The following is a 27369-nucleotide window of genomic DNA, read 5'->3' on the forward strand; positions in this document are numbered from 1 at the left end:
AATTATTTTACAAGAGAGAAGACGCTTTCAAAATCAGCCCTCAGAAATCTGGGTCCTGAAGGACCAAGTTAATTGGAGCACCACCTGCAGTATCTGGGGCTTTCGAATGCTGGAATGCAGGTGATACTCCTTTTTGATCAATGTACCACTATTAGGGCCTGGTTAGCAACATGTGTCTTGAAAAAAACTTCCATCACTTTTGTATGAGACGCTTTCATAGTGTTGGCAGGGTATTCAATACCTAATTTGGGTCCTCCACTAGTGATTCTCTAAGAATTAAACGTTGCTGTTTAAGGTCAACAGAGCTCCAATATCACTGTTCTCAAATTCTGACTGCTTCCTCAGCTCCTCCTCCCCAGCTCATCCAGGCCTCCATCACTGTAGCTTAGAACTCAGTTCCTTAATGGAGCCTTCAATACCTATCTCTATTATTTCTATGCTCTTAAGATGAGACTCCCTTGTGACTATCACCTTTTCAACAGCATCCAACTTGTGCAGGATTTATTGTAGAGCCTCCATGGGACATTTCTGTCCTTCGATTGGTACACTCAGGCCCTCAATATGAGTTAGGCGTTTTTTGGGCAAGACCGCCATGCAGGAACCAGCCACCAGACCACCAGTGGTGGCGGTACAGTGACCACCGTATTACGAGTCACTAAGGGGAAACTGCCATAATCCAGCCCGAAAGTCATCACTGTGAGGCCGACCGAGGGCGGGAGAGAGGTGGTCCCACCACCAGCACTGCCACAACTACGCCCGCCATATTACGAGCCACTTTTGTGCACGGCGGTCCCTGCACGGCAGTGAACCATTGGCGGTTTGCACCGCCGTGCACCATCCAATGAGAAACTTTGCTGGCAATGGTGGACTGGGACAATCACCAGTGGTGACGGTCAGGTACGCGGCAGCCGTCACCACCGATATCTGCCCCATCCCAGATGACCTCCTCGATGTGGGCTGCTGTGTGGCCCAGACAGGTAGGTGGGGCGACCGTAAAGGGGGGGGGGTGTTTGCCAAATGGGCATGTCTGTGGTGTGTGCGTGCGGGCATGTGTGTGTGTGTCTGTACGGGTGTGTGGAGATCTGGGGGTGCATGTGGTTGTGACAGGAATGAGTATGCCTGTCGCCGGGTGTGTTAGCACTGGGGTTTTCCTGGTGGGGCGACTGCCATGAAAACACCTGGAGGTTTGCACCCTCGGAATACGGCCGATGATGTGAGGCATGCCTTCGGTCCGTAAGAGGCCACTGCCGGTCAAAGCGGTCCACCCATACTGGCGGGACTGGTGGCAGTGTGGCTGTTTCACGTCTGCTACACTGCCATGCTCATGATACGGCGGTCTTCATCACCGGGACTGCAGAGGTGAGACCGCCACCTCCACTGCGACTGTCCTTAGACAGCCGCAGTTGTAATGAAGGCCTCAGGCTCCTCAATATCCTCCCTTTCTGCACCTCTTTCTTCCTCTGAGATGTAAAAAAAAGTCTCCTTTTCCCCACGTGTTTCCTTTCCCCATCCTGATGGGATTATGTCTCCACTTTACTTTCATTAAACAAGTGGCCACAAGGGTGTAACGACCACACTGCACTTTCTGGGGTCACCTTGGTATGGGCTGGTTTTGGAATGTTTATCTTCATTGTTATGTTTCCTTTCAAAATTGGAATGGTACTGGTGGCATCTCTTGTGTGATGTTCCAGGCTACATTGAGGTCGGCTGGAGCCTGGGACAGCCACTCAGAGATGTGTGCTGTTCCCTCTTCAGCTCAGAACGAACCTTTCTTTGTTTTCTGCTGCCTCCTCTCTTGCCTCTTCTTCACATGTTTTGGCGGTGATTAGCTTAACGAACCCCAGGAAGAGAACCTCTTCCCTAGCACAGTTGTTCATCAATTTTAACCACCGTGGGCAGTGACACCGAGACTTTAGAGAACGTGAGGACAACTTTCATGTAAAGGCGAGTGTTGATTTCACAGCTCACGGCCACCGGGGCTGCACAGTGCAAGCCTCGCTCACCAGCCTCTGTGACTGCTCCGCGGGTGCCTCTATCGCAGAGGTCTTCAAACTTTTTGATGCCGGGACCCCCTCTTAAAAATTTGTAGGTGTAAGGACCCCCTCCTGATAAAAATTTCTAGAACCTGTTACTCCTCATCCTCAACAATAATAAACGTCCTCATTTCCCACAGCAAATCATTTTTACTGTGAGGAAATAATATTAAACAGTGTTTAGCAAACCAAAGGTCAGTGAGTGTGGGTGCGTGGTCAAGGGTGTGGCTAAAAACAAAGGTCATCATTTATGAGGAATTGACGTGGGGCAGCGCCACAAGTCTTCTTGCTACACTGCCCCACGCCAATACAAAAGGACAGGAATGGACCTTATTTATGAAATACAGTGCATTTCTGTCCTTTCCCCCTGTTCTGGTGCACAATTGTTGCCTAGTGCCAACATAGGCAGGATTGTACTAAACAATCCAGAGAGGCATTGTACCTCTTTCTATATGTGCAGCAGAATGCAACACACATGGAAAGAGAAAAAACAAGGAGAAATTAAAACATTTCTCCTCATTATGCTTGCTCTGGGGAGGCGTAAGGTTTTGGCACTGCTCCAGTTTACGTGATTTTGTAAATCTGGGGCAGTGTCAAAATCCATCTGTGTTGCATGGGAACACCCACCACAACGCCCATGGAACGCCTTGTTGAAGCAAAGTAAGGCAATGCAGCGGCTTGTACTGCTATGCCTTAATCCATATCTACAAGGCCATTCAAAGCCACTCAGGGTGGCTTTGCGTCACCTCATAGGTATGATTGAGAGCCTTGTGCTGCTGGAGCATTAAAAAAAATGATGTTCCAGCAGCGCAAGCCTCTCATGAATAAACCCAAAATATTCTCAAAGTGTTTTTTTTAGGTCTTTCACTGTCCGGTAGCTACATATAAAATAACAGCCAGCTTAAATGAAAAATAAACAAAAGAAAGTTGTTTCTCATTGGGAAAGGCACTGTAGTGCATTGTGAAACCTCTATTAGTTAATGCACTGCAGAGGTCTGTGTGTAACCAGAGAGCGACAGAACTAAGTCCTGGTTAGTGCAGTTGAGAATAGTGACTTGTGTATTTTTTGTGCCATGAGGCTACAGCCTGTGACAGAAAGCACTGTGAATATGTAAGGCATTATTTTATGCTTGCATTACACACAGTATAAGATAGGCCACTACAAAAAAGTTTAAGATAAAACTGTGGTTCCAAAATGTATATTTAAGTAGCATCAGAGCATATGCAATACCTTTTTTTTTTAAATAGCTGTCCCTTCAACATCTCCAGGTGAAGTAAGCACTGTGGAAATACAATCACAATTAAAAGCACGCACTTCACAGCGCAGTTGTTAACGCTTTGCACTACTCCTCAAAAATAATAAATGTTTGTCCTCACAAAGCTTTGAGTGATTAGATCATTTAAAGCTGCTCCCAAGCACCCTTTACATTTGCAGATTAGCTCGTAGAGCACATTTGCATTTCATTCAGAAAGCAGACGCCCTGGGGTGAAGGTCTCCTTAGCTGTCTGTGCGGCTTTCACAGCACAGGAGACTCAAATTAAAGTTCAGCTGAGGCATTTTGAGGATCGGCTGGGGGAATGCACGACCCCCTTTTCAGGACTCCACAGCCTCCCTGGGGGTCGCGACCCCTAGATTGAAGATCACTGCTCTATCGGCAGGTGGACTGCGACCCTCGGAAGAATACCCTCGCACAGATAGACGCCTCGAGCTAGCAGCTCATCGCAGCACAGAATCTTCTTGCTGTGCCAGTCCCTGAGCTTTTCGCAGCAGCATCCGGTTTTACATAGAATGCATGGATGCTATACATTTGCAAAGTTACTCTATACAATGGTTTAAAGCAAGGAGAAGAGCAGATGCCTACTACACTTCAGTGGAGTGAGTGCGTGAAGGGTGCAGGGCAACAACTAAGTTGCACGTACACGTTGGCTATTTCAGAGGTCCTTGCAGTCAGCCATTACTAGATGGGTTTTGGAAGAGCTGAGAGTTGTATAAAGTCACGTCGGGAAGAATGCAAGAATTCATCAGGAAGTTACCATCATTTTTAAGCGTAGGTGATTTTCCAGGCATTACTCTGACTTTGCATGCTTGAATAGAGGCCAGGGGGTTTTGTGGAGATGTAAACAATGTTTTGATTGAAGGTAATGTGCAGGACACACTGCAATCTAAATGTACAATTACTTTTTTGCTTCTCAGAAGGCGAACATGCTGCAGAGTTAGAGTTTGCGAAATGTACTTTGCATATGAATCAGTCTTTCTCTGGCAGCGCCACTAGAATCTGGAACAATGCAATGGGCCTCGCGTTTGCTCGAGTTAGAGCTATTAACTTTGTAAATTCCTAACTGGACTTTTCTTGCCACTTAAATTGAAAATTAAAAGTAAAACAGCTGACATAAGAGAGCCGATTCAAAACACCACGGCCGCCATGAGCGTGAGCGCGAAGGAGACACACAAAAGGAAAAAGAAGTTCGCTCGCAGTCAAACATATCGGCAAACGAGCTGTTATCCACGTAACATGGTCCGTGTCCAAGGCGGTAATAAAACCCCCCCAAGGAGGGACAAATGTAAAGTATTTACCAAAGATAACAGAGGATTTGTGAAAGGCAATCCCATAAATGAGTGATAGTGATGGGCGTGAAGTGGGGGTGGTTAAAAGTCCACAGATAAATACAACATGTCAGACCGCTTGCGTGCTCTACCTAAAAAAGAACCTAGCGCTCCTCCTATTTGATAGACATCTTAGTTAATTCTCCCTCTACCAGACATTTTCTTTCTCCAATGCATCCTGATCTGCTTTGTTTAGCTGTTCATGTCCCCTAACTTATTGTTGTAACTGTCTCCTGTGGTAATTCCTGTATAGTTACATTGATGTAAACATCAGAGTTCAATTATTATTTAATTGTTATTAATGTAACCCGATGAAACTCTATATTCTGTGTGTTGTAAAGCTCTCTGATGCCTTCAGGCCATGTCCACGCTATATAAAACTATAAAAATAAAATAAATATATAGAGCACATACATGCCTCTATGAAAGGGCCCCCTCAATGAAACCTGAATTCCGCTATCTTGCTCTATGAGACGATTTCATTATTCATTACTGTAAGGCAGATTTGCTTCAAAGAGCAAACGAAGACTTTACAGAAGGATATTTTTATTACAGGAGGCGCGCCTCTATAGGTGGGTATTTAAAACATGGAAGAATAAAGTCAAATACCATTACCTCAGTTTCGGTATCGGGAAAAGTAACTAAAGTATGCACTGCCCTCTAGAGGTCACTGCCAGAACTGCACCAGCTCAATAACAACATTTTAGGTCCCTTAGAACCGCGAGAGCGCAACCTCGTCGGTCTCTAAAAACTTGGAGAACTGAAAGAGAGCCAGTCCTATTTCAGTTTACTACTAGAAGGCTCAATAGAGCTTGCGGGGTAAATCGCGTCAGGCAAGTATTTGACATGATTGACACTTAACGAGCACTGAAGCATGCTAATACGTGGTGCCGTGAAGAACTTTTCTCCGGACCTAAATTATAGTTTGGCAGACCAGCTGCCAAACCGCCGTATTGACGTAAGCCTCTCCTTAACCACGTTGACAGAGGCCAGGTATTCTCATCGTTTGCCGAGGAATTAGTTTCGCTTCCAATAGAGAAGTTACTTTAGGAGAAAAATGTTCCTAGTCATTTCAGACCTGCCACCAAGAATGTGAGCCTTGAAAAGGCACCGCTAAGGTAGGGTTTAACTGCAGTCTCATATAATAATTGCTACTGATGTGATAGGTTGTTTTTCCCAGTTTGTAAAACACGTGTATGCAGTTTTCAGTGGCAGACCACCGTGATTGCCATAGTAGTCTCACGCATACGGCGACCCGCTGCCTTTTGGATAGGTTAGCGCTATAGAACCAACACATGCATACATAAGGGATGCTGGCAAAATGGCATCAGACGAGTCACCATAAAGTAGGCAGTCGATGCATTACTACTTCAGCTGGATTAACAGCCACCAAACTGGTATACCTATTGCCAGATCCTGTGGAGGCTCTGACATTGGGAGCACTGTCTTCTCCACTACCTCCCTAAATAAAGCAAAGATGGATAGGGACATCTGCCTTTTTGATGGATACCCCATTACATCCTGTAGAGGCTACCGGAACACATGATTAGAGGCCCCAACCTCCCAATAGTCACCCCTCCCAGTCATCAACAGTGATGTGACCTTCGCAGTAAAAATGTCATGGGCACATGTGCTGTCAGTCTAGTTACTGTTGGAAGGTGGTTTATTGGTAGGTGCAGGTAGGTACCTACAACAAGTAGTAACACCACAATAACAAATAAGGCCCAGTCAAGTCTCAATAAATTAATCCCTGCTCAACCCTTAGTAGCTTGGCTGACAAGCAGTAAGGCTTAGCTTAGTAGACAGGTTGTAAATCATTTAATATCACCAAAATAGTAAATAAGTGGGGCACAAAGCACAATAAAAATCTAACACAAATTTATAAAAGAAGATAATAATTATATCTTTAAAATGACACCAAAACGACAGAAATCCAATGTGGGAAACTGAAGATATTAATTTTTAAAGAATTTATTAAAAATGTGTTGTCCAGCGCCAAAAATTGAACAGCGCCTACGGCAACAACCTGGTCGCAACGGGTTAGGACCAAGACAAAGTTTCAGGCCGACCGCAATGGAGCATGGGTTGGATACATTGAGTGGTTGGGACAGGTCAAGTTTTTACCTTTGCACCTAGTCACTTTTTAGGAGCTTCTTCTCTCATTGTCGAGCAATCAGCTTCACCAGTCCAGATTTCAGTTTGACAATGACACCCTGCCGCAGGGCAATACCTCTGTGAACTCCTGGAGGTCTTGTGTTTGTCGACAACAGAGGGAGCTCCGGAGCTTTCAGTGGGACCACCCAGTGCTGCTAGGCCAACTCATGGTTCAAAGGTCAGCTGCTTGGCTCTCAATGACAAGCCAGTCTTCTTCTGGGGGTTTTCCCAAAATGTTGTCCAAAAGTTACCAACCTTTCAGAACTTCTTCTGAAAGGTCATTTGAGGGTCTTGAAGGGTCCACAACCCCGGCCAATGGCCCAGAAGCTCTGATTTGCCTCTTGGGGTATGGGGACTACAATTCCCACAGTGCAGCTGGTCAATCCAAGTAAAGTCCAGCTGAAGCTGGTCAGCTGGGCTTGTCCTGTGGTAACACATGCAGGCGACTTCTTCCAGTACGTTTTGTTTTCCTCTTGTTGATCAGGCAGTCCACTCCTTGGTTTTTTAAGACAGGCAAAATCCTCTTTTGTGAAACACAGAGAGAGCAGCAAGTGCAGTTCTTCTGAGTGCAGTCCTCTCTTTGTGCAGTCCAAGGATTCAGCAGGGCAGTATTTCTTCTCCAGATGTTTCCCAGCAGGGGTCTGAGGTGCAGTGCAGCTCTCCCATAATTATTCCAAGTTTTGGGCTGGCAAGGGGGGGTGGCACCCTCAATCAATGGGGCTCAAGTTTTCATCCTCTGGTTTGACTACTTCCTGGGAAGTATGACATATTTGTGTCCCAGAATGCAAATCCCCAGAAAAATCTAAATGGAGAAGCTCTCTTCTTGGAGTTCTGTTCTGGATAACCCAACTAACAGGTGTGTCTTTCCCTACCACCCCTTCCAGCCCCTCTCCTAATCTAATTAGAGAGGCTCCAATGAGGTTGAGGGTGCAGGAAGTGGGAGTTGGGTCAGGTTCTTGTATTATCAATGCTTATCCCCGTGAAGACCAGTTTGGCTACCCAGCTCCCTTCCTGTCCTGGCATCAGCAGGCAGCAGATCTCCTCCGACCAGATGGCTCTTTGCTCAGCCCCCCGGCCTCTTCACACCTAATCAGGAAGCAGCTTGGCTCAGGATATCAAAAGCTGGCCAATCAGAAGAGGCTGCTGTTTTAGGTGACTTCAGGAAAACAAATTCTAAAACTACCTTCCTGCAGTAGTTATAATACATATAACCTTGGCAACTTTTTAGATTTATTGTTACTATTATTTTGATACTTTGAATTGCTGTTCTAGACCATTCTTGTCAAAAGGTAGACTTTATTAAAGTTTAATAAGGCCTTCCCATGTTAGCCTATGGAGCAAGCAGCACTACAATGGGGAAAAAATGAAAATGGCAGTTGTCCCTCACCAAGGCATATAAAATATATTTTATAGTGTCCCTGCTTTTTATAACAATGTACCCTACTCTTGGGGAGGATATGGCAGACCATAGGTGTGACATATGCAATAAAAGGTAGTTTTAGACTTTAGAGGTACTTTTAATTCCAAAGTCAAATTTGAACATGGTTTTATTTTAAAACCAACACGCAAGGCAGAGCTGGCTTTAAAATTACAGCAGACACCACAACAGTGCACACTTAAGAGCATTAAATCCAAGGGGTCCCTAAAACCACATGCACTACGATATAGTATAGACTTGCAGGTAGGTTGTCTGAATCAATTGTAATTACACCAATTACCATACATCTTTTACTCAAAGCACTGGCCCTGAGCCTGGTTAGCAGGGCCCAGGGAACATTCAGAGTCAGTAACCACCAGTATCAGTCAAAGTCACAGTTGCCAACAAACGCCTAATGTTTTTGTCATTATTTGCCCCAGTGCAGGCCTAAGGCTCTCAACACTTGACTGCCCTCCTTCCCTTAAGGGTCTGTATCACAAGAGTGCCTCATTATAAAGCCATTAAACAATGACTGTTTCTTTTATCTCTGCCTGAATTTCCAGGCAGTCTCAAAGCATACAGATACATCACAGAGGGATGGAACATGGATGGGCCTCATGAGACTGTGGACGCAAGGGCCACTGTGAACACCACTAGTACTGAGAGTCTAGTCCATTGTAATGGCAGCTCCGCAGAGTTGTGTCTCTACAACGAAGACACCCTGCCTCATAGGCACAGGACAACCAAGAGGGGCTGAGCCAAGGAATGTTAAGAGTACTTGTGCCCTGGTATTAGGGCACACAGGCTCCCCAAGAAATGCATTTGGCGAAAAGGCAGCCTACACATTTTTATGAGCTTATCTTTTAACCTTTCAAAGGGTTCAGTGAAATTAAATATAGTGAGTAAGGGTTGTTGTACTTTTTTTTTTCTTTTTTTCATTGATTCTGGTATTAAATTGAGAAACAAACACAGGCTACACCATTGTTTCTGCAGGTTTTCCCGATTATTTATACCGGGGCCTTATTTTCTGATGCAACAACTCCCAAGTGCAAATAACACTTATGTTGGTTATCAGGTGTGTTTTATGCCTCATTTTAGCACAAAAATATTTTTGAAAAACTGGGACGAACACGCACAGATAGTTTTACACCCATTTTATTTGCAATAGTATCCATTTTCACATTATACACAGGCAGTTTCCAGCAAAATGTGCCTGAACAAAAACAATGACCCTTTCATAGCAGTGAGAGCACAAATGAAGCTTGGGTCTCTCTCTTGTAACAAAGTGGAACACAGCAAGACCTTTTACAATACACTTCAACGTGGCTCAGCTTGTTTCTTGTTCTTTGTTCAGCATGTGGAATGGGTTGTACAGAAGCTATATCAAAGAGTACACTGGCGCATAGTGGTCTGCGACAACAGACAATCAGTACTTGAGAGACAAGGAGGTGAGTGAGACATTAAAAGGCGGCTACAGCAGTGAATTGTATATTATACGTTAGAGCCAAGAGTGTGACCATACTCACCTGTGTCCACGAGGTGTTGATTGGATGGGAGGAGTGTTGAGACAATTGTGTCCTTTCGTTTGTGGCGTTTTATGCACCTTGGAGGGGAAAGATCCTGGACTGATGCTGAGCTAGAGGAAGAGGTCAAAAGAGATAAAATGACCTGAACCAGGGTGAAAGTGTTAAGGTGACTTTCTGTTTGTAGTAGAAATAATTGGCCAGCAATGTAAAGGATTGTGGATTCCTCTTAAGGGCAGTGAGGCCCAGGATGGGATTAAACATGAGGGTGAGAACTTGTACAGAGACCTGTGGCACACCGTGAGTCAGCCTTCTGGAGGTCTGGAGGGGGAGCTGAAGGTGAGTCTGATCAGTCTGAAAGAGTGGAAGAGGTAAAAAGGAATGAGTTGATAAATCTTGAGGAATTGATAGGTGTCACTGAAGAGCCAGGGAGGGGATGTGCAGTCATCCACTTTTCTGAAGATAACAGTTCTGACTGAGGCTGGGCAAAATAATATTGACTATAAATCAGGGGCGGCTCCTCTGCTATGGTGGAGGAGCTTTGCCTCCTGCCAGCAGGAGCTGCAAAACCTTAGAAATAAATGGATAATAATCAGTGTTTATTATTGTTTTATTTTTTAAAGGACGGGCCATGGGGGCGATGAGCAGTGAGGGAAGTGCACAGAGCACTCCCCTCAGTGTGTATGTATGTTTGGCCAGCCGTCTCATGCTGGCCAAAAACACATGAGCACAAGGGTTGTATCCAACCCTGCACTCTGTTCCCAGGTTGGAGAGAGCAGGCACAAGCTCCCAGTTTCAACTGCAGCACCCAGCTAGGGCGCTCCAGCCAATCATAACGCTGCTCTGTGCAGTGTCATGATTGGTGCAGGGCAGGCTTTATATAATATATATATATTTATATAATATAATATATATATCACTTTTTTATTTTTGTTTTGCTCCCCTGAGGAAATTCGATTTTTAATACGATCGTATCGACCCGCCATTTTGTGGCCCGCCGCCATTTTATGTTGCCTTCACTCAGGCAGCACAGCGAACGAAGTCCATTCTGCCTTTTCTGCTTATTCTGCAACATGGTGTTCAAAACAGCTTTCTGCCTCTATCTTTACAAGGCTGGTATTAAGGTCTGACCGAGTACACTAGTCCCTGTCTGGTTTTCTAATCCTTGTTTCAACTATCTGTAGGCTCACACTATTCTCCGCCGATCTTATCTTATCGTCTAGCCTTCGCTGTCCTTTGCTAGTATTCTCTCATTTCACAACTGTCCTCCAAACGCACACAAACTTATCGCACCACATGCAACTTCGTTGTGGATCGGTTAATGAATTAGTTCAAGGGAGGGGTGACAAACACAGCTGGAGGGGAGGCAACCTTAAGTCACTTGATACTTTGTTTTCCAATTCCTTCTATTGGTGCTGTCTTGTTTTCCGACATTTCTATTGACTCTGTTCTATCTTTACATCATTCTTACTGGCTCCTTTCTATGTGTTCTGGGAGTGTATGTAGTTAATAAATGGTTTTTATACGGTATATAAGATTGTGCGCCACAAAGTAAAGTGGCAGTCTCCTGAGAACATACCTTGTGTACTTCTTGGACAACTGTACTAGCTGCAGCTAATAAAATCTGATCTTTTACGCCTGACAGAGTGTCCCGTGTCTCTGTTAGTTGAGGCAGGTGAATCCAAGGAGATTTCAGGCATACCCTGCGCCGCCAGGCCCATAAGGTTCTGGTTCTTCAACTGGCGCCCAACGTGGGGCGGCTTCAGCGGTACCGGTTCTGCCTGAAGGTCGTGAGGAACCCCGCAAGAAAATTCTGGAGGAATCGCGAGCCACGTCAAGCGACCCCTGTATGTCGAAGTGGTCCGAAGGTCTTTTTCAGCGCGGTTACTCCTTCCTGACGGCTACTGACGACTGCTGCCCTGACTGCCGCCCTGCCTTGGCCCTTTCTTTGATGATGTATGGTAAAGCGAGACGATAGACGGGCCTCTGTTGGTGTAAGAAGACATCCTTAGTTAAGTATTTGGTGGGTCGCGCCCACAAATTTTGGTCTTTGTTTTGTCCTTAGGTCCTTAGATTTGGCCATTGCAGTGGCCAAAGCCGAGGGGTAAGTGCATTTGTGCTGTGTAAACTGAAAGTTTTACCCCCTTGATGTTTGTGAACAGCCAGTAAAAATCGTGAGATGTCTGGTCTGACTAAGTTTGGAAAACTTTGTTGCTTTGGTTGTAATAGGGACTCCCAGCTTGAGGACTCCTGTCCGATTCCTTCGGTTGGAACTCCCACATATGAGCTCTATTCTAAACATGGTGTTGGTCCTATTGCCTTTAATAAGACATGGACCCGATATACAAAGAAAGATGGTGTTTTAAAATGGCCAGAAAATGGTAGTTTCGAAACTGATGTGCTAGATAATTTAGAAGCAACGTTATTTAAAAGAAAAGCCCGGCCGGCAATGTTTGACTCTTTTCGCCTTTGGCGTAAGGAAGCCAAACAGAGAGAAATTAAACAAGCGAAACGAGATAGGAAAACACAGGGAATGACGATTATACAGGCTGCTCAGCAATTCAAAGATGATGAAATAGATAATGCAATGGAAATTTCAGACAGACAGCATCGAATGGCAATAGATAAATGCTATCCGACGTTGCCTATCTCTTCCCTTGATAAAAGAAAAGATTTTGAGGAAGATTCCTTAATGTCTCACTTATTGAAATTGCCTCCGCCCTATGTACAAGGTGCTAATGCACCCCCGATGTTACAGCCTGTTCAGCCGCCAGTTGTGCTTCCGCTTGCTCCAGCTTTTCCACATTTGCCTCCTCAAGTATTGCCTATGCCAGCTTTGCCTTTAACTCCTTTGCCTTCTGCTCCTTTGGCAATTCCTAATGCTCCTTTAGTTAATTCACCTAATACCTTGTCCCCTATCCTTATGTCAAATTCTCCATCTATGCGTAAGCGATTTGCAGATACTGTCTCTGGTCTCTTATCACCTTTCTTTGAAGCTTTAAATGTGTCTCCAGCTTTTTCTCGAAGACAGTCTCGTAGTCAATTCCCAGACTCCGAAGAGCGAGAAAAATTGGACTCACTTGCTTGTAGATGGATCAAGAAGGGTCCCCAATATAGTACGTCTGATATTATGTCCACCTTTCTGCAATGGAATGCACCTACGCAGAGATATGTTTTTAAAGTTATGTGCGATACTCTCGCTAAAGAATGGGAGGATATGAATTTGGGTTCGGTCCCACAGGATCTGTTAGATGTTCAGGCTGACTTTGACAAAGGACTTATTGTGGGTCCTAAGGTTGAAAACGCTGTCAGAACACTTATTTATTTCAGATCCCTATTGTTCTCACAGACTTTTCCTGATTCTGATCCTTCAGTTAGGACAGCACTGAAAAACTATCCCATGAGAGAGGTTTCTCCAATATGGAAGGAAGAAGTTGCAGCAGCAGGTGCTAATCCAGCTATTCCTGCGCATTTTCAGCGCATATGGATACATGTCCCCTGGAAAAGGTCTGAAGTTTTAGCACTTAAACAGTCACTACCAGATCCACGCAAAAATCCTGCTGGTTACTATAAAGAGTTGTCGCAAACAGTTGATGCATGTACTATGAATCTAGCAGATATTGACATGTTGATGGGAAATGTAGTTCCACAGACAATATGGGCTAAAATTCGTAGAGAGGATCACGCTCAAGAATTAGGCGGCGATTGGAACGCTATTATTGCCGCAGATAGAGGTCAAGTAGGTGGTGCAAAGCCCGACGCTTTGATCTCAGAACTCCCTGGTAGGATTATTACATTAATGAAAACAATGATGCCTGCTTTGAGAGTTAATTGGGATAAGCTAGCAGTATGTAAACAAAAGAAAGATGAAAGTGTTTCCGATTTCTTTACCCGATTCGAGGAGACATTCATTGATCACAGTGGTCAAGATATGGCTACAGAAGGGGGACAGCGATTATTTGTGGATAAGTTCGTATATAACTTGCTTCCTGAACTATCACACAAGCTAAAAGACTCCGAGAGTTCATGGGCAGTTTCTTCTTCCGCCCAGATATTGGCTACTGCACAATATTATGAAAATAGAGACAAAGAAGAAAGGGAAAAACAAGAGAAAAAGACGAAAGAATTAAAAACTAAAGTTCTCTTGCAACAGGCTTATCCTCCTCGTTATGTTCAGCCTCAGTTTCAACAGCCTCCGCAGTTTCAGAGGTTGTATCAAAAGCCTGAACCATTCATTCCAAGACCTTTGCTAGGTCCCAATCAATGTGCTTATTGTAGGGAGGAAGGTCATTTTAAGAACAGTTGTCCGGCATTGTTGCAGCGTAATGGAGCAACATCTGCTTCACGAGGTCGTGGTGGTCTTCAGTCAGCAAATAGAGGTAGAGGTCGAGGTGTGTTAACCCAAGGGCAGCGTTCTTTTGTTCCTCCAAATTCCGGAAATTACTTTGATCAGCAAAATGTTAGGTCTACACAGTATTACAGTGAGGATCAGTATATTGAAGGAGGGAATGAAAGTCTTCATTTTGAATAGGACAGCCATGGACAAAGTAAGGGGGTTACGTCAATTCCAGTGGATCAGAATGGACCTTATGTTAATGTCACTACAATGGGTGTTTCAGAGCCATTTCTTTTAGATACTGGTGCCATGAGAAGCTCTATCATTCATTCTAAACTCCCTGGCGCACCTTTGTCTGGCTTAACAAATGTATCTGTAGGATTTTCTGGCGCCCCTGTTCGCAATCCAGTTTCTTGCCCTTTGCCTGTTTCAATAGGCCCTTATGAATTAGAAGCTCCGCTTCTTCTGACGAATGGTTGTGGTGAAAATCTGTTGGGTTTAGATCTATTAAAAAGAATGCATGCTACGATATATTGTTCACCTTCTGGTGTATACCTCACTCTAGGACAGAAAATGACTAGTCCAATGTACTTATCAAAAGATCAATTCCCACCTGAATTGCTTTCTCTTCCCGAAACGCTTTGGGCTACGGGTCCGAATGACGTTGGTTGTCTTGAGATCCCACCTTATGTTGTTACTCTCAAGCCCAATGCTGAAATGCCACGTATTCCGCAATACAGAATCTCTACTGAAGGTGAGAAAGCACTTCTGGAAATTGTCCATGATTTGATTCAGAAGGGTGTGGTTGAGGAAACGAGAGGAAATACATGTAACAGTCCTGTTCTTCCGGTTCTTAAACGCACTGATCCTTCTCAGCCTCCTGTTTATCGTTTTGTAATTGATCTTCGGGAGGTAAACAAGATTGTCGTACCGCAGTTTCCTGTAGTCCCAGATATCACTGCTCTGTTGACGATGATACCTTCTACAGCGACTTGGTTTTCAGTTATTGATTTAAAGAATGCTTTCTTTAGTATTCCCATCGCCGAAGAGAGTAGAGATATTTTTGGTTTTTCCCTCGGAGGCCGAAGCTTCCGGTTTAAACGCGCACCTCAAGGTTATTGTGAAAGTCCCTCTGTTTACAGTCAAGCTCTAAAATGTCATCTTGATGCCTTTTCCTTACCGTCCGGTGCCGCTCTCATTCAGTACATGGATGACTTATTAGTTGCAGCTGATTCAGAGGAGATTTGCAAAAACGTGACCGTTGCACTGTTGCGTCATTTGTTTGATCTGAATCACAAGGTTTCTCCTTCTAAATTACAATATGTCTGTCGCGAGGTGACTTATTTGGGTCATCTCTTGTCAAAGGAGGGACGACGATTGACCCCCGAACGAATTCAGGCAATTGCACAAATGTCAGTGCCATCCACACAAAGAGAGGTACGTGCCTTTTTGGGCATTACTTCTTATTGTAGACAGTGGATTCCGAGTTTCTCTTTATTGGCTAAACCGCTGTTGGCGCTAACTTTAAAAGATACGCCTCAGCGTCTTCCGTGGACTGACGAGTGTCAGAAGAGTTTTACTGATTTGCGTATTGCTTTGTGTTCTGCTCCTGTATTGGGTACTCCTGATTACAGTAAGCCCTTTACGCTTTATGTCCACGAAAGAGAGGGTTGTGCATTGTCAGTCTTAACGCAGCGTTTTGGAGATCAACAGCGACCATGCGCATATTTCTCAGCTACGTTAGATCCAGTAGCTAAAGCATTGCCTAGTTGTCTTAAGGCGACAGCGGCAGCAGCAATTTCTATTCGACAGTCTGCTGGAGTAGTGCTAGATAATACTCTCATTGTTATGGTGCCACATGCAGTGGATATTTTACTAAATAGGACAAAAACGCAGCATCTTACGAGTGCTCGGTTGTCCGGATATGAGCTGACGCTTTTGGCTAGTCACATACACATCAAACGATGTAATACCCTGAATCCAGCTACTTTGTTGCCTCTTCCAGAAGAGAGAGATGTCTCTGAACAGCATGATTGTTTTCTCCGTACTGAAGAAGAGACTAAGGGTTGAATTGACCTAAAAGACACGCCATTAGTGAATCCAGATGGAACACTATGGGTAGATGGTTCTTGTTTCAAGCTCCCGAATGGAGATACAGTTTCAGCCTACGCTATTACTACTTTGCATACGATTGTGGAGACAGCACGCATTAGACATAATTCAGCTCAGGCAGCTGAATTGATAGCCTTAACTAGAGCGTGTGTGTTATCCAAAGGAAAAAGAGTAAACGTGTACACTGATAGCCAATACGCTTTTGGTGTAGCGTTTAACTTTGGGCGCTTATGGAAGGAAAGAGGATTCTTTACTTCCCATGGTACTAAGATACAACATGGTCAATTAGTGACTGAACTTCTTGAGTCACTTACAATGCCTACTCAGATAGCGATCGTGAAGTGTAGTGCACACAAAAAGATTGTGGACGATGTTGGTCGAGGAAATGCATTTGCAGATGAGGTAGCGAAAAAGACAGCCAGAGACAACACAAGTCGAATGTATGTTGCAGGTCCCGCAAACTGCGTAAGAGAAAAGGGAATGTGTGAAGATACAGTAGAGAGTGTGAAATCAATTCAAGGAGAGGCTACGGAGAATGAGTTGAGAAAGTGGAAGGAAAGTACAGGAATGTTAGATGAGATGGGATGTTGGGTTGAATTATCAGAACATCAACGTTGGCTGTTACCAGATGCTTATGTACTACCTGTAGTTACTATGGCACATGGTCCAGCTCACCTAAGTGCAAAAGGAATATGTAAACTTCTGGCTCCAGTGTGGCAAAATGAGGGGATCCCAAAGTGTGCAAATAATGTGGTAAAACATTGTATTGTTTGCTTGATGTACAATCCGGGAAAGGGAACCCCAACTCCAGCAGGTCATTTTGCTCCTCCAACATATCCATTTGAGGTGTTGCAGATCGATTATATTCACATGGAACGATGCAACAACCTCAAATATGTTCTGGTGGTAGTATGTGCTTTTTCTAGATGGGTAGAAGCCTACCCTCTGAAGGACAATACTGCTTTATCAACTGCCAAAATACTTTTGAAAGAATTCTTCCCTAGGTTTGGTTTGCCGCGCATTGTCTGGAGTGACAATGGGAGCGAATTTGTGGGTCAAGTCATGCAAAAAGTTTGTGCAGGTCTTGGCATAAAACAGAAGTTCCACGCGGCGAATCACCCACAGTCGGCTGGTTTAGTAGAATGCTACAATGGAACCTTGAAGCTTAAAATTGCTAAGGTGCAAGCTAGCACAGGACTTAATTGGCCTGATGCTTTACCATTGGCTCTTCTGTCCACCAGAACAGCAGTACACTCTCGTTTGGGGCTTAGCCCTTACGAAGTGATATTTGGTCGCCCAGCTAATGTATGGGGAGTTCCTCGCCCTAAGAAATACTCAGACTTGCCATACCCGATGTTGATTGACTACTTGCATGACCTTACAACTAAATTGCGTGTTCTTCATCAACAGGTTCAGAGTGCTCTACCAGAGGCTTCCACAGACCCAGGTCATTCCATCCGACCAGGTGACTGGGTCTGCACGAAAAATTTCCAACGACAGAGAAATTTGGAGCCCAGATGGAGAGAGCCACGCCTGGTTCTTTTGACCACAAGAACAGCAGTTAAAGTCGAAGGAAAGAAAAACTGGGTGCATGCCGTGCACTGCAAGAAAGTGCCTTTGCCCTTGCCTTTCGATCAGTGGGTCCGTAGAGGCATCAGTGACTCTGAAAGTGAGAAAGTTCCGCAATTTGTACCATTCAGTGATGCGCGTCTAATTGGAACACTTTCTGAGAAAGAGGACGACGACATCCTTCAAGAAGCAATACCATCGCATCGTCGCTTGAACACGACAAATCCAGGAACATTGTTTCAAAACCAGACTGCCTCTGGACAGGAACGCTATAATTTGAGACCAAGACCAAAGAACTTGTAAATTTCTCTCCTATGTAGTACTCTATCCCGGTTGCAGGGTCACGGTAGGAGTCTTAGTTACGACCTGAGTAAGTGGCAATAGGCCTGCAGGACCTCACAGTGTCATAGGACGGTAGATAATCGTGACTACAGTGATTGAGGAAGATTGCCGTGAGCATCCACTTAGAAAGATGGAGGCTACATTAGATAAAAGAGAAAGTAAAAATGTAAAGAATAATTGTAAAGAAATATATAGTCGTTGTAGTATTGCTCTATGCGTCATTATATTGTCGTGTATTCTTTTGGCATCTGTAAACTGGATCATTATTACTCTGCAGCAAAAAGTTGTCTCTTCTCCTACCTCTACATCTTCTTCTACTATCTCTCCGCACCTATTTCACACTCTTCCCCAGCATGAACTCATCAGAAGAACTGAATACTTTAACAATTCCTTCGTCCAGTTGTTACATCAACATCAGTTAGTGATCAATACAACTGACTGTTGGGTGTGTGGACTCATACCACATACAGTAGAAAAAGGAATGCCATATTTAGTTCTTCCATTCTCCTATGAAGGTTCCGCTTGGGCTTATTTTGTCATTTTCAATAATGCATATCAAAGTAAAATTAAACAACCTGTCAGTTCACATAGTGTTGGTTCAGATTTCAGTCATAGTTTATTGATAAAGGGAATGGTAGCTATGGCTAAAATCATGGAAAAAAGTGAAGCTTCCATAGATGAAAGAAAAGCATATACCAATTGGAACATAACTAATTACATTTCCAGCCTCAATGATAAGATTGAGCAAGGAAAATCTCCTCCGATACGGGTCATACCCCAACAAGGAAATTTCTGTCTGCAAATAAATGGTAGAACTCCAAACACTGGACAAAGAGAAAGTTTATGTTCCCATACATATGTTTATTCAGCCCTGAATCCACTGCCGTTAGTACCATCTCAAGGTACATACTTCGTTTGCCACGATAGGGCTTATACATGGTTGCCAGCTGATTTCTCTGGTACTTGTTATATAGCCTTTCTTCTTCCCCCTACATACACCGCTCCTGCGAACCATCATAAAAATAGATATGGCAGAGGGATTGTAGATTCGAAAGACACAGCAGGACAAGAGGGAGGAGATTTCCTCAAAGGATTTCTTCCCTTCTGGGGTCCAATGGCCAACAGCAGAAATATAAGGCAATTGGTTCGTGTCGTAGAAACCACCATAGACATCACTGTAGGAGCTTTAAGTAACATTACAGCTGAACTACAGGCTGATCGTCTTATGACCTTGCAGAACCGTGTTGCCTTAGACTTTGTTCTTGCGGACCGTGGTGGAGTATGCAAATTGATCGGATCAAGTTGCTGTATTTTCATACCTAATGACGCTCCGACAGTATACCAAGCTATCTCTAAGTTACACATAATCTCCGAGTCGATTCATCAGGACGAAGGAGATTGGTCCTTTTCAGAGTGGTTTTGGGGATTACTGTCCAAATGGGGTTGGAAGGTATTGACATTCTTTGGAGTAATTTTAGCTTTTATATTCTCTTGTTGTCTTTGTATGCACTGCGGTCCTGCCGTCTGCAACCTATGTGCTACTGCATGTATTCCCAAACCCAAGTCACAAAGAGCAGAGAATATCAAAATGATGGTACAGCAACAGCTTGATGACCTCATGGCCATAGACATCGACTCAGATTAACATGAGTTTGTGTATCTTGCCTGAGTTCTGGCAAAAGGAGGGTCTGAGGAAATTCGATTTTTAATACGATCGTATCGACCCGCCATTTTGTGGCCCGCCGCCATTTTATGTTGCCTTCACTCAGGCAGCACAGCGAACGAAGTCCATTCTGCCTTTTCTGCTTATTCTGCAACATGGTGTTCAAAACAGCTTTCTGCCTCTATCTTTACAAGGCTGGTATTAAGGTCTGACCGAGTACACTAATCCCTGTCTGGTTTTCTAATCCTTGTTTCAACTATCTGTAGGCTCACACTATTCTCCGCCGATCTTATCTTATCGTCTGGCCTTCGCTGTCCTTTGCTAGTATTCTCTCATTTCACAACTGTCCTCCAAACGCACACAAACTTATCGCACCACATGCAACTTCGTTGTGGATCGGTTAATGAATTAGTTCAAGGGAGGGGTGACAAACACAGCTGGAGGGGAGGCAACCTTAAGTCACTTGATACTTTGTTTTCCAATTCCTTCTATTGGTGCTGTCTTGTTTTCCGACATTTCTATTGACTCTGTTCTATCTTTACATCATTCTTACTGGCTCCTTTCTATGTGTTCTGGGAGTGTATGTAGTTAATAAATGGTTTTTATACGGTATATAAGATTGTGCGCCACAAAGTAAAGTGGCAGTCTCCTGAGAACATACCTTGTGTACTTCTTGGACAACTGTACTAGCTGCAGCTAATAAAATCTGATCTTTTACGCCTGACAGAGTGTCCCGTGTCTCTGTTAGTTGAGGCAGGTGAATCCAAGGAGATTTCAGGCGTACCCTGCGCCGCCAGGCCCATAAGGTTCTGGTTCTTCAACCCCCGCCCGTCACTTTGCCCAGTCGCCAGCCGCGACTGCTATAAATATCACCAGATCACCTCTGGGTATGACCTCAACAATAACCCGTTCTCAGGCCTAGTACAAACACACCTTGACTGCAATCTGCCTTTGCTCTGGTTGCCATAGAAGAGAGCTTCTCCCTTGAACATACGCTACTCCAGTTTTGCTCTCTCCAAACTCAATGGCTTGTTATTCCAACACAATGAATACATGTAAATAGCCATCTCAGTGGTACTCTTGATGCCGACCTGAGAAAGAAGAATGGAGGGTCGGTCCTGTGTGGAGTACAACATGTGACCTGCAGGTCATCGGGCTGCTTTAGAGTATGCTAAAAAAACAACCGGCGATGGTGGACAAACTATATTGGCAGACACATAAGGGTGCCCCTTCCCTGCCGTCTCCAAGAGCAATATCGAACCACACCCTCCACTTCCTCCATTTTGACTCGGAGAATAATATGAACCACTTCCTTCACAAAAAAAGATATGGTTTCCACTAGTAGAGCCATTATCATTGAAATTCTTTTATTTGCATCTTATTCTAGATAATACAGTATTCTAGGCACGGTGTACGAAAATGTTTTGAGGTTTGGTCCCAAGAAGGCTATAAAAAGGCCCGTCCACACCCCGATCATGAACCTCAAATTAAAGCATGAGTCAAGAGATGTCGGCTCTGGAACCCCTGGTCCACATCCGCACAGCTCCCCGAAAAACCAGATTGCGTGGCTTTATTCAGAGGGGTCTCCTACATGAGAGGCACGTGCCGTCAGCGCAACCTGGAGCCCGCTCACAGCTCACCAGCTGTCAACACTCTTGATGTACGACGCGCTTCCGGTCACCTGCGCCGTTTGTGTCTTCTGGTTACTGTTACTTCACAGATGTTCCTGTATGTTTGCAGTGTCCTGAAGTGATAAATCAAGAGGCCCCGTGTTGTCTCTATACAAAGCATGTACACTTTGCAGCTATGTCTTAGCAGATGTGAGAAAAGACGCGACTTCCCCCTCAGTGATGAAGTGTTAAGTGACGTCTTTGGGACGGAAGTCGGATTGGGATATTCGAAAAATGCTATCAGGACATATCTAGCCAATGGTCAGGATGACCTACAAGAAAAAATATGTATAGAAAACACATCTGAACTTTTTGCCAAGCTTTAATGCAGTGAGAAAAGCAGACATACCGAAGTTAAGCGATTACTACCCCTCATCCATCTTCTTGGTCCCAGTTCTTACACAATGAGTAGTTAATCAATTTTACGGACATCGCAACTAAATAAAAAAAAACATTCAATATTACATGCCAAGTAGGAGCACTTAATTGCTGCTTTCACCATCCATGGCATCAACAGGAAAGATCCGCAGAGAATACCGTGCCCCATGAAAACAAACCAGCAATTAGAGAGTCTATGTTCATTGGGCTCAAAAGAAAACTCTTGAAAAACGCTCTACTCAGTAACGTATAATGAGAAGCCATGGAAAGGCGCGCCTTTCCGCTTCTCTCCACTCACGTGAATGGTTGTAACATGCACAGGCAGTGACACAGGCTTGATGCCACATAAAAAATATTCTTCTCCTCCTCCCCCTTGCTAAGAAATATCCGCGAAAACAAGGATGTCTTGGGGTTTTGCAAGATAACTCGGCTCTTTCAGGGATAAAATCATCCTGTTCAGTTTCCTCGGTGCTGGGCACTGTGGGGTCGAGAGGAGCCTCCCTTGCCTTATCCCTTTTTCAGTCCTGCAGCGTCTCCACTGCAGATATAGTCGCTGGGGCACTATCCTGTTCTAGAAGATAAGTTTCAGGTGCCCAGCAGTGTCTGCGCACAGCAATGCTTTACTTGGTTGACTCACAGCTATAGTTTACCAAAACCCGAAGGCAGTGCTTAATTTGTACTTGTTGTTCCCGGTGCTGAGCACCGGCACTTATTTGTGAGGGCCGGGGCTTATTCTTATGCCTCAAGCATTTGCTGCGAGAAAAAGACACATATGGGAAAGACGGAAGAAGGAAAAACTAAAAAGCGTCACAAAGGTAGAAAGTAGAAAGTTGCAGGATGAGCTGAAGGGGCATGGGTGGCCGTAAATGGATTGAAGTGGTCCGAGATGGCTTCAGGATTACGCTGCCTCAGTATTCAGTGCTGGTAGATTTAATTACAGCAGCCGCGTGTTTAAGAGAAGGGCTTTGGGCACCTGCACCTCTCAATTTACAAATTAAGCACTGCCCGAAGGGCTTATTGCAGTAACCGGCCACAGAGCCTTCTTTAGCCGGCTACCCTGCCCGACCTCTCCCGAGAGTCTTCCATTACTTGGTCATGCAAACAAGAGGCAGGAAAGCCAAAAATGATGCTATCTATGCAAAGACAAAGAAGGAGGGCGGCGATCACATTAAAACCTCCCCGTTAAACTACAAGATAAAGGTTGAATACCCTATCTACTTTAAGAAATCCATATATTTAATAAATGCTGGCTAGAGCAGAGCGATACTGACATATTCTATAAAGAAGAACCACTTTAACAGGTCTTTGAAGGGGAGAAACAGAACTCATTTATTATTGAAGGAAATGAATGTGAATATTGTTCTTTGAAAAGTAAGAGATAGTATCTACCTCTGTTACCGATGGGAAGGTAAGCGCTGTTGATAACACAGAAGAAAAACAGGAAGTGGTATGGGCAGCTTCCTCCTTGTACTGTTCTGAGCAGCAGTGCTGGAACCATTTTAAGTGGGGGTCCTGGCCAGTGGTGCCACCTTACTGAAGTCACTGGAGACAAGAGCAACAGTGATGTTACCAAACAAGCAAGTGTAGGAATGGCCATGCCCTTTCTGCAGGATGACCACCTAGCTTCCTCCTTTTTCCTAACTGGGTGAGAGGTGGTGGGGGGGGGGCGTGAGCAGTGCCTGGTTCAAAGCACATTTATTAAAAAAAAACGAGAACTGCGTAGTTTAGTGTGACTCTTTATAAAATTCACATTCTCTATCTGAATGAGCTCTTGATGCTGTGAAAACAGCAGAAACAACACCTGGAAATCCAACTCGGATTTGCTGAGTTTATAATCTGATTTTAATTACTTTTCACAACTTATAAAATGAAGGTTTGTTTTAAAGATAGATCTGGACGTGACCAATGATGATACACAGAAGTACATAAGGCTTTGTTCCAATACTCCACAGTGGTGTAACAAAGGCCTTGCAGCCCCCGAGGTGTGTGGGAGGGAGCTCCAGGGTGCCCCTCAGCACAGTGCCCTGTGCACGAACAGCAGGCCCCTGACTGGGTCCAGGGGCGGAGGGCCCCCCTCCCGGTACATTCCAAGGGGACCCCCTCAAGTTTCATTACACCACTGATGCTCCAGAGTCACGCAGAACAGTGTACCTTAGAATACTAAGGGCCAGATTTATGCTGGCCTTGCGCTGTTCCAATACCACATTTGCGTAATTTTTTTAATGCAGCGTTGAAAGGGGAAAAACGCCATGCCATATTTACAAAGTGGCTCAATGCTTGCATTGTGTCACTTTGTAACCCCTTGCACCACATTATGCCTGCGCCACGCATAATGTATGCAAGGGAGGCGTTCTGGCGCTAGGGGGAGCTGTAAAAATGGTGCAAAGGAATCTGTGAGATTCCTTTGCTCCATTTTTATCGACATTTTTGAATGCCCGTTAAGTGCAGGTGTTAAAAAGAGGCTCCCATTGATTACAATGGGCCTCTGTGTGGTTTGCAGGATTAGTGTCATAATTTTTTACGCTAATCCTGCAAAGCGTCGGACTAGCGTAAAAAACTTAAGACGCTAGTCACCCTAACTACCGCCATGGTGAGCCGTATTTAAAATCTGGCGCTACCATGGTGGCGTTAGGGTGGCACAGAAAAAGTGGTGCTGCACTAGGTGCAGCGCTGATTTTCATAAATCTGCCCCCTAGTATGGCTATCAACTGTATTCCTGCTAATACAGAGACACTTTCAGTGATAAGCTATTGATAATACACAGACCGCTATTAGACCTGGCATCCTTAGGGTGGTCTTACCCCAAACTTTTTGCCTTTACCTCCTGTTTTGTTGCTATATTTTTTTTATTGGCCTTAAGACTCTGAGCACTTTACCACTGCTGATCAGTGCTAAAGTGTATGTGCTTCTTCCTTAAAACATAGTAACATTGTTGTATCCACAATTGGCCTATTTAATTTACCTGTAAGTCCCTTGTCGAGTGGTATACTATATACCCAGGGCCTGTATATTAAATGCTACTAGTGAGCAATGTTCCCTCTAATTTATTTCCACTGTGTGCGGCAGCGTAAGGTCTCTGTGCGCTGCAGCTAAGGATACGTGCGCCAAGAAATTAACCATTCACGCGAGCGCAGCGCATAACTACCAAGATCATTGGCATTTGCCACTCCATAGCTTTGTTTTACCACTAAAGCAAAAAAGGCAGGGCATTAGAAGTTAAAAAGAAGAAAATAGTATCTCGTTCACATCAGGAGCAGCGAAGGGGCACAGATTAAGTTGAATCAATCAGTGCTTGATACCTGCTCCACACACAGGAAAGCAAATGATGCTTGGCTTCCAGTGACGAATTACAAGACTGTGGAGAAGAGTGCCACGCAAGCCAACAAAAAGTAAGTGACAGGCAGGCTCCAAGCCCTTTACTGTACACAACAGAGTCTCCCAGGCAAGACGCAGGCCCTAGCACATGCACTCACAGCAAGCAACAGAAAGGTGACAAGAACGGCCTTCCACTCCACGTCTTCATGTAGCGGTGGGTTTTAGTAATATTCAAACCGTTTGAGCTATAAACAATGTATTTTGGTTGCAGATTTTTGTTTATGTGGAAAATCTATAATTATACAAAAATGCTGCGGCCACAAAATTGCATAATTTTAGTGGCCCTGAATATAGTGCATCTTACAAACTGAAGTCACAGCGGGGGCTCAACAAACAGACAACATTAAGGCATAGTTTGCTTAGTCCCAGGATCGTTAATGCGGACAGTGACTTTAGCCCATCCATAACCCTGGGTATTCCTCACAATAACCAGCTATCTAATCTGTGACCTGCAGTACAGAGTACAGCATTTGGCACTTATCCTTCTTGTGTTCTCCGGTTTTGCAGCATGTTATTAAAGCTAGGCATTCTGATTATCCAAATCAGTCAATTAGAAGGACAGTATATAACAAGTATTTGCAATACAATAGGTCTTGCATTGGCAAGAGTGCAAGCTATTGGTGTTGTAAATGACAGTGTCTTTTATTTATGTGTTTTGATTTGGAGTGTAGAGGATGTATGTGGTGTGGAGTGGAAATTTGTGGTTTGTATTTGAATTGTTACTTGTGGAATTGTGCGGTGTGAAATTGTGTGGTACTGAGTGTATTTGTGTAGTGCAATTATGTGGCATGGTGAAAATATATGGGTGAGAGCTGCATAGAATACATAGAAAGGAAGATAGAGAGGGATAGGTAGTTTATATCTTAACTGAAAAGATACAATGCAAGCTTCCCTCACATAGAAGGTACTATGCAAGCTTCCCTCACAGAATTTACCATACAAGCTTCCCTCACACACAGCAGATACTGCACAGCCAGCAGCGGTGCATGGTTCCCTCACACACAGCAGATACAGCACAGCAGCAGTGCAAGCTTCCATCACACACAGCACAGGTACAGCACAACAGCAGTGCAATCTTCCTTTACTCACAGCAGATACAGTACAGCAGCAGAACAATATTCCCCACACACAGCACAGTTACAGCACTGCAGCAGTGCAAGTTTCTCTCACACTGAGCAGATACAGCACAGGCAGCAGCAGTGCAAGCTTCCCTCATACACAGTGCAGATACAGCACAGGTAGCAGTGCAAGCTTTCGTCACACAGAGCACACATACAGTTCAGGCTGCAGTGCAAGCTTCCCTCATACACAGCGCAGATACAGCACAGCAGTAGTGCATGAAGCACTGGCATTGCCTTTAGGTCTTGGCTTTGGGACCTTATAAGTGTTTAGCCAGAGCTATTCTTCAATTTTGTGCAATGAGGGTGCTGGTAAACAAGAACTGCCAAGCTTGTTTTTGTAAGCAAACACAGACTGCACTTCCGAGGCCTGCTCTGCATTCCAGGTATTCCTCTGGGAGCTGACGAGGGGCTCCAAAGAGACAAGCAATTCTCCACAGAAAATGCAACCAAAATATGTGAAATGCTTTACCTAAAGAAAGACCTTTTGAGTGTTCAGCTTTTAGTATTTTCTTCACTGTTAATAATTCTTTTTTCTCTCCCAGAGTGTGATTAAAAGTGCTTTTTACCCTTATAGTGTGATATTGGAAACACAGGTACGGTTTGTCAAAGGATGCTCCTGCACATTTGAATTTGTAACTGCATATAGATAATGTGGTTTACACGAGCACCAGTAGCTTTATAGACAGAGACATTTATTTTTAGTCATGGAGAAACTAAGCACCTTTCCCAAAATCACAGGATGTTGAGCCTCCGAGATTTAAACACTGTCCCAGCCTCAAAGTTCAAAGTTTAAACAGCACATCCTTTTCCCTTTGCGCAAAACGTTTAAAAATGTGACGGAAGAACGAAATTCCAGTCATAAAGCCGGTGAAATGTACTTTGAAATGTACCTATAAGCAGCACTTTTAATTGAAGCAGCTCTTTGGGCACTGGCACCTTTTTTTATTTAAGATAAACGTTTTACTTGTTGTTTCCTATTTTTGAGGGTCGATGCTTATTTTTCTTACTCAAGCATTTATGGCGAGTAAAAGACACATATGAGACAGACAGGTGGAAACGAAAAACAAAAAA

Source organism: Pleurodeles waltl, chromosome 7 (assembly GCF_031143425.1).
Source record: "Pleurodeles waltl isolate 20211129_DDA chromosome 7, aPleWal1.hap1.20221129, whole genome shotgun sequence".
Taxonomy (NCBI): Eukaryota; Metazoa; Chordata; class Amphibia; order Caudata; family Salamandridae; genus Pleurodeles; species Pleurodeles waltl.